Source organism: Oncorhynchus gorbuscha, linkage group LG03, assembly GCF_021184085.1.
Source record: "Oncorhynchus gorbuscha isolate QuinsamMale2020 ecotype Even-year linkage group LG03, OgorEven_v1.0, whole genome shotgun sequence".
NCBI lineage: Eukaryota > Metazoa > Chordata > Actinopteri > Salmoniformes > Salmonidae > Oncorhynchus > Oncorhynchus gorbuscha.
In genome coordinates, this window is record NC_060175.1 from 41,431,908 (window position 1) to 41,449,387 (window position 17,480).

General features: G+C 42.8%; 1 protein-coding gene across 2 annotated transcripts in view; it reads left to right on the plus strand.

Moving 5' to 3' along the window:
* The window catches only part of LOC124031382 (immunoglobulin superfamily member 21-like), a 283,359-nt gene that overhangs the window by 171,970 nt on the left and 93,909 nt on the right, over window positions 1–17,480 (plus strand). The gene's annotated exons all lie outside the window — the stretch shown is intronic.

Consider the following 17,480-nt stretch of genomic DNA (forward strand, 5'->3'; position numbering starts at 1 on the left):
GGACCCACTGGTTGTCCCCTAGGTTACAGAGAGCAGGTAGTCCCATCCACCAAACTACCAGGGGTGAAACAGGAAAGGGACTCAGGGGGTATGCTATTTTGATATAGAACAGACCCAAGTCACTCTATTAAATTAATCAAAACAAGAACATTTAATATTTGGCTAGAAATTCAAAAGGAAATGATCTTAATTGAGAACAATGTCCTCCTGTGTGCTACCTATATCCCCACACTAGAATCCTCATACTTTAAAGAAGACAGCTTCTCCATCCTGGAGGGGGAAATCAATCATTTCCAGGCCCAGGGACATGTAATAGTCATGTAATAGTGGCGACCTAAATTCCAGAACTGAACAAGAACCTGACATCCTCAGCACACAGTGCGACAAACACCGATCTGAAGGTGACAGCATTCACTCCCCCATATGCCCCCCTAGGCACAACTAATACAACATAACCAACAAAACGGGTCACAACTCCTGCAGCTCTGTCACACACTGGGTATATCCAGGCTGTGTCACATCCGCCCGTGATTGAGAGTCCCATAGGGCGGCGCACAATTGGCCCAGCGTCGTCCGGGTTTGGCCCGGGGTAGGCCATCATTGTAAATAAGAATTTGTTCTTAACTGACTTGCCTTTTTTAACCTTTACTTGGCAGCCCAACCCGGCCAAACCTGGGTGGACTGTTCTGCTGTGGTGGCAAGACTTTGGTATGGGGCTGAGGTGGGCTGTTCTGCTGGCTTCTCTGTGGGGGTGGCCAGCTCTCTAATGTGTTGTTCTCTGTCACACGCCATCCCACCTCACCCTCTCCTCCAGCATTCTGATCCTCTCCTCTAGTGCTCTGTTCTTCTCTTGCTCTTTCTCCTGTTGATGTTGTCTCATCACATTCCAGGATCCAGATATGCCAATGGTAGGCTTCGAGGGCACTCCTATGGTTCGTACACCTATAGCTCATCTCTTGGCAGAAATCTTGTAGACTACTTTATCACTGACCTCATCCCAGAGTCTCTCAGAGCATTCACAGTCAGCCCACTGACGGCCCTATCAGATCAGAGCAAAATCACAGTCTACTTGAACACAACAACACTCAATCATGAGACATCAAAGACAAAGGAACTGAATAATATTAAGAAATGCTATAGATGGAAGGAAAGTAGTGTGGAAACCTACCAAAAAACAATTAGGCAACAACAAATTCAATCCCTTTTAGACAACTTTCTGGACAAAATATTCCACTGTAATAGTGAAGGTGTAAACATGACAGTAGAAAACCTAAACAGTGTATTTGACCTCTCAGCTTCCATATCAAATCAAAACATGTCCAAAAGAAAACTGAAGAAAATTAACAACAATGACAAATTGTTTGATGAAGAATGCAAAATCCAAGGAAAAATATTGAGAAACCTATCTAACCAAAAACATAGAGACCCAGAAAACCTGAGCCTATGCCTTCAGAAAAAGAAGTAACAGCATGGATGTCATAAGGTGAATGCACCAATTTGTAAGTCGCTCTGGATAAGAGCGTCTGCTAAATGACTTAAATGTAATGTAAATGTAATGTCAGAAATCAGCTTAATGTAATTGAAGAATCCATAGACTCTAACCACTTCTGTGAAAACACTAAACAAACAACAACATGAAGAGTTATCTATCCGAAACGGAGATGTATGGGTAAACCACTTCTCCAATCTTTTTGGCCCTCTAACAAAGAACAAACAGCAAAAAAATATACATGATCAAATACAAATCTTAGAATCAACTGTTAGAGACTAACAGAACCAACTGGATTATCCAATTACATTGAATGAACTACAGGACAAAATGCAAACTCTCCAACCCAAAAAGGCTTGTGCTGTTGATAGTACCCTTAATAATGAAATGATAAACTATACAGACCACAAATTACAATTGGCTATACATAAACTCTTTAACATCATCCTTAGCACTGGTATATTCCCCAACATTTGGAACCAAGGACTGATCACCCCAATCCAAGAAGGTGGAGACACATTTGACCCCAATAACTACAGTGGGTGTCACGCCCTGACCATAGAGAGCCCTTGGTTAGCGAGTATGCTGCAGCCCAGGTGTGCTGAAGAGCGGTTCATCAGTCCGGTGCCATCTGTGCCAGCTCCTCGCACTCGCCCTGAAGAGCCAGAGACCGTCAGGCAGGCGATGGAGAAGTTGGGAGAGAGAGAGAGAGAGGAGCGATGTTGTGCAGTTGTGTTCTGCTCAACATTCGACCTGAAGTGCGTGCCACCTTTGCCGGCTCCACGCATCAGGCCTCCAGTGTGCCTCCCCAGTCCGGTACGTCCGGTGCCAGCACCCCGCACCCGCCCTGAATTGCGTGTCACCAGTCCGGTGCCACCTGTGCCGGCTCCACGCACCAGGCCTCCGGAATGCCTCCCCAGTCTGGTACGTCCGGTGCCAGCTCCCCGCACCCGCCCTGAAGTGCGTGTCACCAGTCCGGTGCCACCTGTGCCGGCTCCATGCACCAGGCCTCCAGTGTGCATCCACAGTCCTTCCTCTGCGCCGATGCCCATCACGGTGTCCAATCGTGCTCCATGGCAGGAGCCGTCTACTGCACCGGTGCCCAGTCCAGACACGCCGTCCAGTCCTGCTCCATGGCCGGAGCCTTCCTCTGCGCCGGTGGCCAGTCCAGGCACGGCATCCAGTCCATGCATGGCGTCCAGTCCCACTCCATCGCAGGAGCATTCCTCTGCGGTGGTGCCCAGTCCAGGCATGGCGTCCAACCCAGACCCCCGGATCCGGCTACGGTGCAGGCTACGACCTGCACCGGAGCCGCCACCAACTCTAATCTCCCCCGGGGGTACTGTCACGTCCTGACCATAGAGAGCCCTTGGTTCTCTATGGTTTAGTAGGTCAGGGCGTGACCAGGGGGGTGTTTTAATTTATATTTCTATGTTGGTCTTTTGTATGGTTCCCAATTAGAGGCAGCATAAGTTTCACTTTAAATAGAGATGTGGAACTCTACTCTAAGTTTATTTAAGTGCTTTTTCTGGGTAGCCGGAAAGTAGAGCATTGCAGTAGTCTAACCTAGAAGTAACAAAAGCATGGATTAATTGTTTTGCATCATTTTTAGGCAGAAAGTTTCTGATTTTTGCAATGTTACGTAGATGGAAAAAAGCTGTCCTTGAAATAGTCTTGATATGTTCGTCAAAAGAGAGATCAGGGTCCAGAGTAACGACGAGGTCCTTCACAGTTTTATTTGAGACGACTGTACAACCATCAAGATGAATTGTCAGATTCAACAAAAGCTCTCTTTATTTCTTGGGACCTAGAACAAGCATCTCTGTTTTGTCTGAGTTTAAATGTAGAACGTTTGCAGCCATCCACTTCCTTATGTCTGAAACACAGGCTTCTAGTGAGGGGCATTTTGGGGCTTCACCATGTTTCATTGAAATGTACAGCTGTGTGTCATCCGCATAGCAGTAAAAGTTAACATTAGGTTTTCTAATGACATCCCCAAGAGGTAAAAATATATAGTGAAAACAATAGTGGTCCTAAAACGGAACCTTGAGGAACACTGAAATGTACAGTTGATTTGTCAGAGGACAAACCATTCAAAGAGACAAACTGATATCTTTCCGACAGAAAATATCTAAACCAGGCCAGATCTTGTCCGTGTAGACCAATTTGGGTTTCCAATCTCTCCAAAAGAATGTGGTGATCGATGTTATCAAAAGCAGAAGGACAGATGCAGAGCCTCAGTCTGACGCCATTAAAAGGTCATTTACCACCTTCACAAGAGCAGTCTCAGTGCTATGATGGGCTCTAAAACCAGAATGAAGCATTTCATATACATTGTTTGTCTTCAGGAAGGCAGTGAGTTGCTGCGCAACAGCTTTTCAAAAAGTTTTGAGAGGAATGGAAGATTCGATATAGGCCGATACTGTTTTATATTTTCTGGGTCAAGGTTTAGCTTTTTCAAGAGAGGCTTTATTACTGCCACTTTTAGTGAGTTTGGTACACATCCAGTGGTTAGAGAGCCGTTTATTATGTTCAACATAGGAGGGCCAAGCACAGGAAGCAGCTCTTTCAGTAGTTTAGTTGGAATAGGGTCCAGTATGCAGCTTAACGGTTTAGAGGCCATGATTTTTTCATCATTGTGTCAAAAGTACTAAAACACTTGTGTCTCTCTTGATCATAGGTCCTGGCAGAGTTGTGCAGACTCAGGACAACTGAGCTATGAAGGAATACGTAGACTTAATAGAGGAGTCCTTAATATGCTTTCTAATGATCATGATCTTTTCCTCAAAGAAGTTCTTGAATGTATTACCGCTGAAGTGAAAGCCATCCTCACTTTGGGAATGTTGCTTTTTAGTTAGCTTTGCGACAGTATCCAAAATTAATTTTGGATTGTTCTTATTTTCCTCAATTAAGTTGGAAAAATAGGATGATCGAGCAGCAGTGAGGGCTCTTCGATACTGCACGGTACTGTCTTTCCCAGCTAGTCGGAAGACTTCCAGTTTGGTGTGGCGCCATTTCCGTTCCAATTTTCTGGAAGCTTGCTTCAGAGCTCGGGTATTTTCTGTATACCAAGGAGCTAGTTTCTTACGACAAATGTTTTTAGTTTTTAGGTGTGCAACTGCATCTAGGGTATTGTACAAGGTTAAATTGAGTTCCTCAGTTAGGTGGTTAACTGATTTTTGTCCTCTGATGTCCTTGGGTAGGCAGAGGGAGTCTGGAAGGGCATCAATGAATCTTTGTGTTGTCTGAGAATTTATAGCACAACTTTTGATGCTCCTTGGTTTGGGTCTAAGCAGATTATTTGTTGCGATTGCAAACGTAATAAAATGGTGGTCCGGTAGTCCAGGATTATGAGGAAAAACATTAAGATCCACAATATTTACTCCATGGGACAAAACTCGTTCCAGAGTATGACTGTGACAGTGAGTATGTCCAGAGACATGTTGGACAAAACCCACTGAGTCGATGATGGCTCCAAAAGCCTTTTGGAGTGGGTCTGTGGACTTTTCCATGTGAATATTAAAATCACCAAAAATTTGAATATTATCTGCTATGACTACAAGGTCCGATAGGAATTCAGGGAACTCAGTGAGGAACGCTGTTTATGGCCCAGGAGGCCTGTAAACAGTAGCTATAAAAAGTGATTGAGTAGGCTGCATAGATTTCATGACTAGAAGCTCAAAAGACGAAAACGTCTTTTTTTTGTAAATAGAAATTTGCTATCGTAAATGTTAGCCACACCTCCACCTTTGCGGGATGCACGAGGGATATGGTCACTAGTGTAACCAGGAGGTGAGGCCTCATTTAACACAGTAAATTCATCAGGCTTAAGCCATGTTTCAGTCAGGCCAATCACATCAAGATTATGATCAGTGATTAGTTCATTGACTATAACTGCCTTTGAAGTGAGGGATCTAACATTAAGTAGCCCTATTTTGAGATGTGAGGTATCACGATCTCTTTCAATAATGGCAGGAATGGAGGAGGTCTTTATCCTAGTGAGATTGCTAAGGCGAACACCGCCATGTTTAGTTTTGCCCTACCTAGGTCGATGCACAAACACGGTCTCAATGGGGATAGCTGAGCTGACTACACTGACTGTGCTTGTGGCAGACTCCACCAAGCTGGCAGGCTGGCTAACAGCCTGCTGCCTGGCCTGCACCCTATTTCATTGTGGAGCTAGAGGAGTTAGAGCCCTGTCTATGTTGGTAGATAAGAAGAGAGTGCCCCTCCCGCTAGGATGGAGTCCTTCACTCCTCAGCAGGCCAGACTTGGTCCTGTTTATGGGTGAGTCCCAGAAAGAGGGCCAATTATCTACAAATTCTATATTTTGGGAGGGGCAGAAAACAGTTTCAACCAGCGATTGAGTTGTGAGACTGCTGTAGAGCTCATCACTCCCCCTAACTGGGAGGGGGCCAGAGACAATTACTCGATGCCGCAACATCTTTCTAGCTGATTTACACGCTGAAGCTATGTTGAGCTTGGTGACCTCTGACTGTTTCATCCTAACATCGTTGGTGCCGACGTGGATAACAATATCTCTATACTCTTTACACTCACCAGTTTTAGCTTTAGCCAGCACCATCTTCAGATTAGCCTTAACGTCGGTAGCCCTGCCCCCCCCCATAAACAGTGTATCGCTGGATGATGCGTTTGAAGTCTAATACTGCGGGTAATGGAGTCGCCAATGACTAGGGTTTTCAATTTGTCAGAGCTAATGGTGGGAAGCTTCGCCGTCTCAGACCCCGTAATTGGAGGAGTAGAGACAAGAGAAGGCTTGGCCTCTGACTCCGACTCGCTGCTTGATGGGGAAAACCAGTTGATAGTTTCTGTCGGCTGAATGAGCGACACTGGTTGAGCATTCCTACAGCATTTCCCTCCAGAAGCCATGAGAAAGTTGTCCGGCTGTGGGGACCGTGCGAGGGGATTTATACTAACGTTACTATCTGTACTTACTGGTGGTACAGACGCTGTTTCATCCTTTCCTACACTGAAATTACCCTTGCTTAACGATTGCGTCTGAAGTTGGGCTTGCAGCACAGCTATCCTCGCCGTAAGGCGATCATTCTCCTGTATATTATGAGTCCAGCGACTGCAATTAGAAGGCATCATGTTAGTGTTACTACTTAACTGTTGGACGTCCTGACGAACCATGTCCAGATAAATCTTCCGGAGTGAAGAAGTTGAATGAAAAAAAAAGTTGAGTGAGGGAAAAACTAAAAATATAAACGGTAATTAAAGTAAAACCGTAAAGTTGTCAGGTAGCAAAGTAAGGTTGGCAACAAAACGCACAGCAACACGTAAACAAGTCTGCAAGTTGTGACTGGAATTAACAGCACACTAAAAACAATGTACTGAGCAAATGTCAAATTGGGTATTTACCAAATTACGGTACGACTGACAACATATTCACCCTGCACACCCTGATTGACAAACAAACAAAAACAAAAGGCAAAGTCTTCTCGTGCTTTGTTGATTTCAAAACATTTGACTCAATTTGGCATGAGGGTCTGCTATACAAATTAGTGGAACGTGGTGTTGGGAGAAAAACATACGACATTATTAAAATCCATGTACACAAACATGTGGATAGCGGGGTGCACCCTCTGCTGTTTCATGAAGTTCACAATCAGTTCCTTTGTTTTGTTGATGTTGGTTGAGAGGTTATTTTCCTGGCACCACACTCCCAGGGCCCTCACCTTCACCCTGTAGGCTTTCTCGTCATTGTTGGAAATCAGGATTACCACTGTTGTGTCGTCTGCAAACTTGATGATTGAGTTGGAGGCGTGCGTGGTCATCTGCATGGGTGAACAGGGTGGGTGAACAGGGAGGGGGCTAAGCACACACCCTTGTGGGGCCCCAGTGTTGAGGATCAGCAAAGTGGAGGTGTTGTTTCCTACCTTCACCACCTGGGGGCGGCTCTTCAGGATTAAGTTGTACAGGGCGGGGTTCAGACCCAGGGCCTCGAGCTTAATGATGAGTTTTTAGGGTACTATGGTGTTGAATGCTGGGCTATAGTCAATGGACTAGCATTCTTACATAGGTATTCCTCTTGTCCCGATGGGAGAGGGCAGTGTGCAGTGCGATGGCAATTTCATTGTCTGTGGATCTATTGGGGCGGTAAACAAATTGAAGTGGGTATATGTCACGCCTGCTCTCACTCTTTCCTTCGCGCCAGGCTCCCCAGCAATGCTCACTCCTGCCATCATCATTACGCACACCTGCCTTACCCCCATCACATGCATCAGCGATTATTGGACTCGCCTGGATTCACTCATCTCTGTCATGACCTTCCCTATATCTGCCTGGTTCCCTGCTCTGTTCCCTGCTTTCTGCATTAATGTTTGTATGTCTTTGTATACCCGTGTGCTGATACTGTTCCTGTCCTTTTACCAGTCTGTTCCTCATTCAAATGTTGACTCCCCATACCTGCTTCTCAGTGGTAGTCATTTATCTCAGTTACCTTTACTTTCTTGGGTACAAGAACAATGGTGGACATATTGAAGCATGTTGGGACAGCAGACTGGGATAGGAAGATATTGAATAGGTCCGTAAACACTCCAGCCAGCTGGTCTGTGCATCCTCTGAAGACACAGCTAGGGATGTCGTCTGGGCCCGGCAGCCTTGCAAAGGTTAACACGTTTAAATGTCTTACTCAATTTGCCAACGGAGAAGAAGAGACCACAGTCCTTGGGCCGCGTCGGTGCCACTGTGTCATCCTCAAAGCAGGCTGTACAGACTCAGACAGTATATCCCGAGAGAGCCTTGTTTCAGTGAAACAGAGTATGTTAAAATCCCTGATGTCTCTCTGGAAGGAAATACTCGTCCTGAGCTCGTCAACTTTATTATCCAGATACTAAACATTAGCGAGTAATATACTCAGAAGCGGTGGGTGGTGTGCGCACCTCCTGAGTCGGACTAGAAGTCCACTCCGAGTTCCTCTCCTCCGCCGGAATGTTTTTGGTCAGCCTCAGGAATCAGTTCAGTGCCCTGGGGAGTACGAACAAAGGAACTGATTTGGGAAAGTCGTATTCCTGGTCATAATGCTGGTAATGCTGATAACTTACCGCCGCTCTGATATCCAAAAGTTCTGGTCTAATAATGTAAGAAATAACATTAAAAAACAAAATACTGCAAAGTTTCGTAAGAGCTAGTAGCAGCCTTAGGTATCTGTGCATTTTTGTTGTAAGACTGACCCACAAAGTCCCAGAGAGAATTAAAAAACAAATCCATTATTAACTCCCATATCTATTGGGTGAAATGCCAGTGTGCAATCACAGCAAAATTTGTGACCTGTTGCCACAAGAAAAGGGCAACAGGTGAAGAACAAACACCATTGGTAAATATAACCTATATTTATTTGTATTTTTTGGAGCTGCGCCTCAATAGGTTGGTGGTAGATGGAAGGCCGTGTTGCCCAACAGAGTCCTTTGTCCTTTGAAGAGTGTCTCTGGTGGGGAACGGGAAACATTGTGGTGTCGTCGTTGTGTGTTACACGGGATACTCTATCCGTCCTTTCCTAGCCCACGTTTACAGTGGCCGTTGCTAACTCAACAGCTAGGAGGTATCACTTCTGTAGCGAATAAGAGTTCCAAGTTCATACCATTCGCAACCAAAGCTCACGCTGAGGTTGGGTTCGTTCTGTAGTTACTATCTGAACCCTTCTGACATTGGATCGTTATCCTAATGTACCCGGAACAGGAGATTACATTTTCATCAATGGCTTATATAGTGGAGGGAGATAAGGGTGTGTTTCATAGTTTATAACCCATGTCTCTCCACAGGGGCGGGGCACTGATTGAGCAGAGCCCTAACCTTATGAAAACCCAAATCTCTCATTTGGAAGCTGAAATTACATTGAATCTCTTCACAAATAATTGTGTTTGTCATTATACCCTGATAAAGACAGCTTGTCTGTCGCAACGTTGGACATAAATCTTTTTGCATCTGAGCTCCTAGATTGTGTGGCTCTCCTTTATTTTTTAAGTGTTCCACTCCGCTAGCCAGCACCTCACCGAAATAGGTGTGCGTTTCTTTCGCCTCTAGACTAATAAACGCACACCCATTAAGAAAATTACTAAAAACTGTTAAATCCCCTTGGGTTGATGAGGAATTGAAAAATTGCATGGTTGAGAGGGATGAGGCAAAAGGTATGGCAAATAAGTTTGGCAGCACAGCTGATTGGCAAACATACTTTAATTTAAGAAATCATGTGACTAAGCTAAATACAAATACAAATCAACTATACTATGAAAGAAAGATAAAGAATGATAGTAAAAGCTTTGGAGCACCTTAAATTACGTTTAGAGGAAAAAAGCAAAATTAGCTCCATCATTCATTGAATCAGATGGCTCATTTATCACAAAACCCACTGATATTGGCAACTAATTTAATTACTTTTTCATTGACAAGCCAAACAAACATAGGGACGACATGCCAGCAAAAAACGCTGACACTACACCCGTGAAGGCTGGTCAGTTAAGGAGGATGGGTGACAAAAGCTTCTATCATTTCTAAACGGTATCTATGAAAATACCCTCAAATTAAAGCTGACAGTCTGCACTTCACCCTCATTGTCATTGTATCCTTTCAAACTCATAGTGCTAGAGTACAGAACCAAAATAACAAAACAATGGTCACTGTCCAATGAATTATGGTGCTCACTGTAAATAGCAGATACATTCCATTACAGCTGTACCATCGTAGGTTTGTACAACGAGTTTCTCAACTGATACACAATAGCACTCACAGGGCTGATCTTGCTTTATCCATGGTTGCATCATGCATGCCTTTGCAACTGTAGGCAAAAGATTTACTCACATCACTATTATGTTGACTAATTCATTCCAGTTAAGCATTATGGATTAAAAACGTGTATAAATTTGATCACATTCACATTTTCTCCTGACACACAAATGGACTATAAATTTGTAACGTTCATAACCAACTAGTTTACCCTGACCGAATGGACAGGGCACAGAGGCTGTACGCAGCTGCACTTATTAGTAGCCTACAGTTGATCAGTATAAAAAATGGTCTAGTTTTCGTCCCATACATCATGTCAGATTTCTAATGTTTAGGTGTTGCCTAGGCTGCTGCAACATTTAGATAATTCGTTTTTTGCTTGTGTCTGTCCGGAGTGATTATGTGTTATCATCTTTGCTAAATAAATACCGGAGGAAAGTGGAAAGCCTACTTGAGCGCACACAAAACATTTTGCCACGTCAAACTCTCTCTTTAATATGTTATCTCTATCCAACAATGTCACCAAGTTTCTCAACACATAGAAACCCCATAATGCTCTGTGGAACAATTCCTATACAACTCAATAGGTTCATTCTCTGATTATAATTATATGATTGGAAGGACAACATGTCAGTTCATACTGCAAAAGATATGATTGGTTGGAGGACGTCCTCCAGAAAGTGGTCATAATTACCATGCATGTCTATGGAAGGGGGTGAGTCCTACGAGCCTCCTAGGTTTTGTATTGAAGTCAACATAGCCAGAGGAGGACGGAAGCTAGCTGTTCTCCAGCTGCACTGTGGTGCTACCTCAGACAATGCTGTTGAAAGTACTGTAGACCTTCATTGCAAAAAAGTTAGTTAATCAACTATTTGGTGATTTTTTTTATTATTTGAAAAAGGATAACTTTTTAATGTTTCACTATTTTTATTTTTATGATATTTCACTAAGGAGGATGGCCCTCCATCCAAATATTTCTGACCAAATTATGAAAGACAAAAATTGTACTTTTGAAATCCGTAAAGTCAGTTTGGAAGAAATGACAAGACACCGGGGTCTGACAATCTGGATGGAAAATTACTGAGGATAATAGTGAACAATATTGCCACTCCTGTTTGCCAAATCTTCAATTTAAGCCTGCTAGATAGTGTGTGCCCTCAGGCCTGGAGGGAAGCTAAAGTCATTCTGCTACCTAATAATAGTAAAGCCACCCTTACTGGCTTAAATAGCAGACCAATCAGCCTGTTACCAGCCCTTAGTAAACTTCTGGGAAAAATGTGGTTTGACCAGATACAGTGGGGCAAAAAGTATTTAGTCAGCCACCAATTGTGCATGTTCTCCCACTTAAAAAGATGAGAGAGGCCTGTAATTTTCATCATAGGTACACTTCAACTATGACAGACAAAATGATAATTTTTTTCTCCAGAAAATCACATTGTAGGATTTGTAATGAATTTATTTGCAAATTATGGTGGAAAATAAGTATTTGGTCCATAACTAAAAGTTTATCTCAATACCAGCAACAGCCCCAAAACATCACTGCTCTAGAGGAGATCTGCATGGAGGAATGGGCCAAAATACCAGCAACAGTGTGTGAAAACCTTGTGAAGACTTACAGAAAACTTTTGACCTCTGTCATCGCCAACAAAGGGTATATAACAAAGTTGTTTTCCACCATAATTTGCAAAGAAATTCATAAAAAATCGTACAAATAATGATTTTCTTCTCATTTTGTCTGTCATAGTTGAAGTGTACCTATGAAGACAATTCCAGGCCTCTCTCATCTTTTTAAGTGGGGGAACTTGCACAATTGGTGGCTGACTAAATACTTTTTTGGCCCATTGTACAGTGCCAATTCACTGTAAACAAATTGACCACAGACTTTCATCATGCGTATAGAGAAGGACACTGAACAAGCACAGCACTTACACAAATGACTGATGATTGGCTGAGAGAAATTGATGATAAAATGATTGTGGGGGCTGTCTTGTTAGACTTCAGTGCAGCTTTTGACATTATCGAGCATAGTCTACTGCTGGAAAATATGTGTGTTATGGCTTTACACCCTTCTCTATATTGTGGATAAAGAGTTACTTGTCTAACAGAACACAGCAGGTGTTCTTTAATGGAAGCCTCTCAAACATAATCAATGTCGAAGTAGGAATTCTCCAGGGTAGTTGTTTAGGTCCCTTGATTTTTTTCAATCATTACTAACAACATGCCACTGGCTTTGAGTAAGGCTAGTGTGTCTATGTATGCATGATGACTCAACACTATACAGTGTTGCTACCACAGCGACTGAAATGACTGCAACACTTAACTTCTTGACGCTACCCATCCCTTTAGCGGGATAATTGTCATCAACAACTGCTGAATTGAAGCGCCACATTCAAATAATATTACTAAAAATATTTATATTCATGAAATCACAATTGCAATATAGCGAAACACAGCTTAGCCTTTTGTTAATCCACCTGTCATGTCAGATTTTGAAAATATGCTTTACAGCGAAAGCAATCCAAGCCTTTGTGTAAGTTCATCGATCGCTCGACAAAACATTATGAACACCTAGCATCAAGTAGCTTTGTCACGAAATTCAGAAGAGCAAACAAATGAATCGTTTACCTTTGATGATCTTCGGTTGTTTTCACTCACGAGACCCCCAGTTTGTTCCATATAGATTATTTTTATATCCAAAATACTTCCATTTGTTTGGTGCGTTATGTTCTGAAATCCACAGGAAAGAGCGGTCACGACAACGCAGGCAAAAATTCCAAATAGTATCCGTAATGTCCACAGAAACATGTCACACATTTTTTGTAATCAAACCTCAGGTTGTTTTTAAAATATATAATCGATAATATATCAACCGCAACTGTCTTTTTCAGTAGGAGAGGGAATGGCAATGACTGCCCAAACTCTGTTGCGCAACCAAAACGCTGCTGGCACCCAGCCAAACAATGATGCGATGTTATCGTTCTCGCTCATTTTTCAAAATAAAAGCCTGAAACTATGTCTAACGACTGTTGAGACCTTGAGGAAGCGATAGGAAAAGGAATCTGGTTGATATCCCTTTAAATGGAGCAAAGGCAGGCTATGCAACATGGAGTTTTCAAAATAGAAGCCACTTCCTGGTTTGATTTTCCTCACGGTTTTGCCAGCAATATCAGTTCTGTTATACTCACAGACAATATTTTTGCAGTTTAGGAAACTTTAGAGTTTTCTATCCTAATTTGACAATTATATGCATATTCTAGCATCTGGTCCTGAGAAATAGGCCGTTTACTTTGGGAATGTTATTTTTCCAAACATAAAAATAGTGCCCCTAGCTTCAAGAGGTTAACAAAGAGCTGCAGTTAATTTTGGAATAGTAGCAAGGAATTACTTAGTCCTAAATATTCCCAGAACTAAAAGCATTGTATTTGGGACAAATCATTCACGAAACCCAAAATCTCAACTACATCTTGTAATGAATAATGAGGAGGTGACTTACCTACTTTTTATTTTATTTTTTACCTTTATTTAACCAGGCAAGTCAGTTAAGAACAAATTCTTACTTTCAATAATGGCCTAGGAACAGTGGGTTAACTGCCTGTTCAGGGTCAGAACACCAGATTTGTACCTTGTCGGCTCGGGGGTTTGAACTTGCAACCTTCTGGTTACTAGTCCAACGCTCTAACCACTAGGCTACCCTTCCACCCCTTAATTGTAGTAACCCTGGATTGTACACTGTCATGGTCAAAACATATTGATACAAAAGTAGCTAAAATAAGGAGAAGTCTGTCCATAATAAAGCACTGCTCTACATTCTTAACAACATTATCAACAAGGCAGGTGCTACAGGCCCTGGTTTTGTCGCACCTGGACTACTGTTCAGTCGTGTGGTCAGGTGGCACAAAGAGGGACTTGGGAAAATTGCAGTTGGCTCAGAACAGGACAGCACGGCTGGCCCTTAAAAGTGCACAGAGAGCTAACATTATTGACATGCATGTCAATCTCTCATGGCTCAAAGTGGAAGAGAGATTGACTTCCACATGACTTGTTTTTGTAAGAGGCAAGCTGAAGGTACCAAGCTGTCTGTTTAAAATACAAGCACACAGCTCAGACACCCTTGCATACACCACAAGACATGCCAGTCTTGTCCAGAACAAGTCCAGAACAAACTATGGGAAGCGCACAGTACTACATAGAGCCATAACTACATGGAACTCTATTCCACATCAGGTAACTGATGCAAGCAGTATAATCAGATTTAAAAAGCAGGTGAAATACACCTTATGGAACAGCGGGAACTGTGTAGTAACACAAACATAGGCACAGACACATGCATACACACACATGATAACATACACGCCATACACACACGTATACATGGATTTTGGGTTGTAGATATGTGGTAGTGGAGTATGGGCCTGAGGGCACACACTTAGTGTGTTGTGAATAATGTCATGAATGCATTGTGATGTTTTTTAAATTAAATAACTGCCTTAATTTTGCAGACCCCAGGAAGAATGGTTGCTGCCTTGGCAGCAATGTATGGGGATCCATAATAAATACAAATATAAATACAAAACTAACTAAATAATAACACAGAACACACATACACACTTACATGAGATAAAAGTCCCTAGTGGACTGACAAGATATGACGGCTTGTTACACGTATGGAGAGGGGGGTACAGAGAGGAAGAGACAAAGAGAGACAACACTTGGATACATTTGGACCCTAAGCTCAAAGGCATAGTAATAATTTGCACATGAACCACAGTTCATTCGGATAAGAAATGTGATGTATATATTTACGTCTAGATGTCTTTCTTTGTCGTCTCTCTGTTGAAACCAATCGATCCGTCTCTGGGGAGTGGCTCAATGTAAGACTCTGGTTGTCCACCAGAGGTCACAATGTCCTTCTTAGTTGTTGAGCTTCTTTGATAGTGAAGTGTTTGTTTGACAGATACTTCAGATGCATCAGTGATAGTCTGAGATGAGGTTTCTTGTTTCAACCTTGTGACTTTAGTCAAAGTTCTAGGTCTCTTTACATGCACAGCTGCAGACTGTCAAATGTTCTGGTCTAGTTTTTATCTTATTCTCACATGTTGCGTGGTTTCAGAGATTCTAACCATTTCAAAGTGTAGCCACCACTCCATGCTTTCTGGTCTGGTAGCTTCAGCCATTTGTAACGTCCGGCTTACACCGTCCGTCTGCTTGGTCTAATGTAAATTTTGTTACCAAGGCTTTTATCCTCGTGTAAAAAGGGGGTGTTCCATCACGCCAACACAATGGCTGTGCTCACTTGGGCATGGTTACTGACTGAGCAAAAGTTTTGAAGAATAAAATCACATTTCTACCTTCACAAATGTACTCTCATAATGAATCAAGTTTACACTTAGATGTAAACTTGATAAATAGAATGTACACTTTCAGAGTTGCAGTTATTTCATTATACCTGTTGGAAGGTGAACCTTCACCCCAGTCTGAGGTCCTGAGCACTCTGGAGCAGGTTTTCATCAAGGATATCTCTGTACTTTGCTCCGTTCATCTTTCCCTCGATCCTGACTAGTCTCTTAGTCCCTGCTGCTAAAAAACATCCGCACAGCATGATGCTGCCACCAACATGCTTCACCTTAGGGTTGCTACCTGGTTTCCTCCAGACATGATATTGGTTTCATCGAAACAAATAATCTTGTTTCTCATGTTCTGGGAGTTTTTAGCTCCCTTTTGGCAAACTCCAAGCAGGCTGTCATGTGCCTTTTACTGAAGAGTGGCTTCAATCTGGCTACTCTACCATAATAGGCCTGCTTGGTGGAGTGCTGCAGAGATGGTTGTATTTCTGGAAGTTTCTCCCATCTCCCAGAGAAACTCTAGATCTCTGTGACCTAGGTGACCATCTCTAGGTGACCATCGGTTTTTTGGTCACCTCCCTGACCAAGGCCCTTCTCCCCTATTGCTCAGTTTGGCCAGGCGGCCAGCTCTTGGAAGAGTCTTGGTGGTTCCAAACTTCTTCCATTTAAGAATGATGGAGGCCAATCATGTTCTTGGGAACCTTCAATGCTACAGACATTTTTTTGTACCTTCCTCGGATCAGTGCCTCGACACAATCCTATCTCGGAGCTCTACGGACAACTTCATGGCTTGGTTTTTGCTCTGACATGCACTGTCAACTGTGGAACCTTATACGGACAGGTGTTTGCCTTTCCACATCATGTCCAGTCAATTGAATTTACCACAGGTGGACTCCAACCAAGTTGTGGAAACGTCTCCAGGATAATCAATGGAGACAGGATGCACCTGAGCTCAACTTCGAGTCTCGTAGCAAAGGGTCTGAATACTGTAATGTAAATAAGGTGTTTCTGCCATTTTTTCATTTTATAAATTTGTAAACATTTCAAACAACCTGTTTTCACTATTTCATTATGGGGGGATTGTGTGTAGATTGCTGAGGGAAAAAAACGTAATTGATCACTATTACAAAATAACAAAATGTGGAAGGGTCTGAATACTTTCCGAAGGCACTGTATGTTTCCCATGCCAATAAAGCCCCTTGAATTTAAATTGAATTGAGAGAGCAAGAGAGAGCGAGAGAAAGTCAAAGACAGAGAGCACAAGAGAGAGAGAGACAGAGAGTGAGAGAGAGGGAAAGAGAGAGAGAGCAAGAGAGAGAGAGCAAGAGAAAGAAAGCAAGAGAGAGAGCAAGAGAGAGCAAGATAGAGAGAGAGAGAGACAAAGAGAAGAGATGTGCTGGACTGGAGTCACATGGCAGTTGGTGGGTACAGCTCGTGGAGCCAAATTCATTGAGAGGGATGCGAGGGTAATGCCAGCATAGGTATCACCGGTGCCAGGGCTCATCACAACATAATAATCACAGTTTGACAAAGTGCCCTCAAAACTAGAATTAGTGGGGTGAAATTGCATGCTACTCCTAAAGGAAAATGTTTTTTGTTTGTTGTGGTCATCTTTGTTATTATCCATTTGTGAAAAGAATTCCAGTACATATCTGGTCAAGATTCATAGCATGTGATCTGACATGATGAAAAAAAACGTTCGGCTAAATCAGAGCAATGTTTATGAGATGCACAGCGGAGTCCACTGTTGCCACCTTTCAATACAAATCAGCCTACTGCCAGTCAATCATCACGTGATTATCATCTTGGTGAAGTTGTTTAAAGCTGGAGGTCTTTGTTGAAGGCAGCATTAACACAGCCCTGTCATGTAGTAGTAGTATGTTTAATTGGTTTCTTGCAACCAT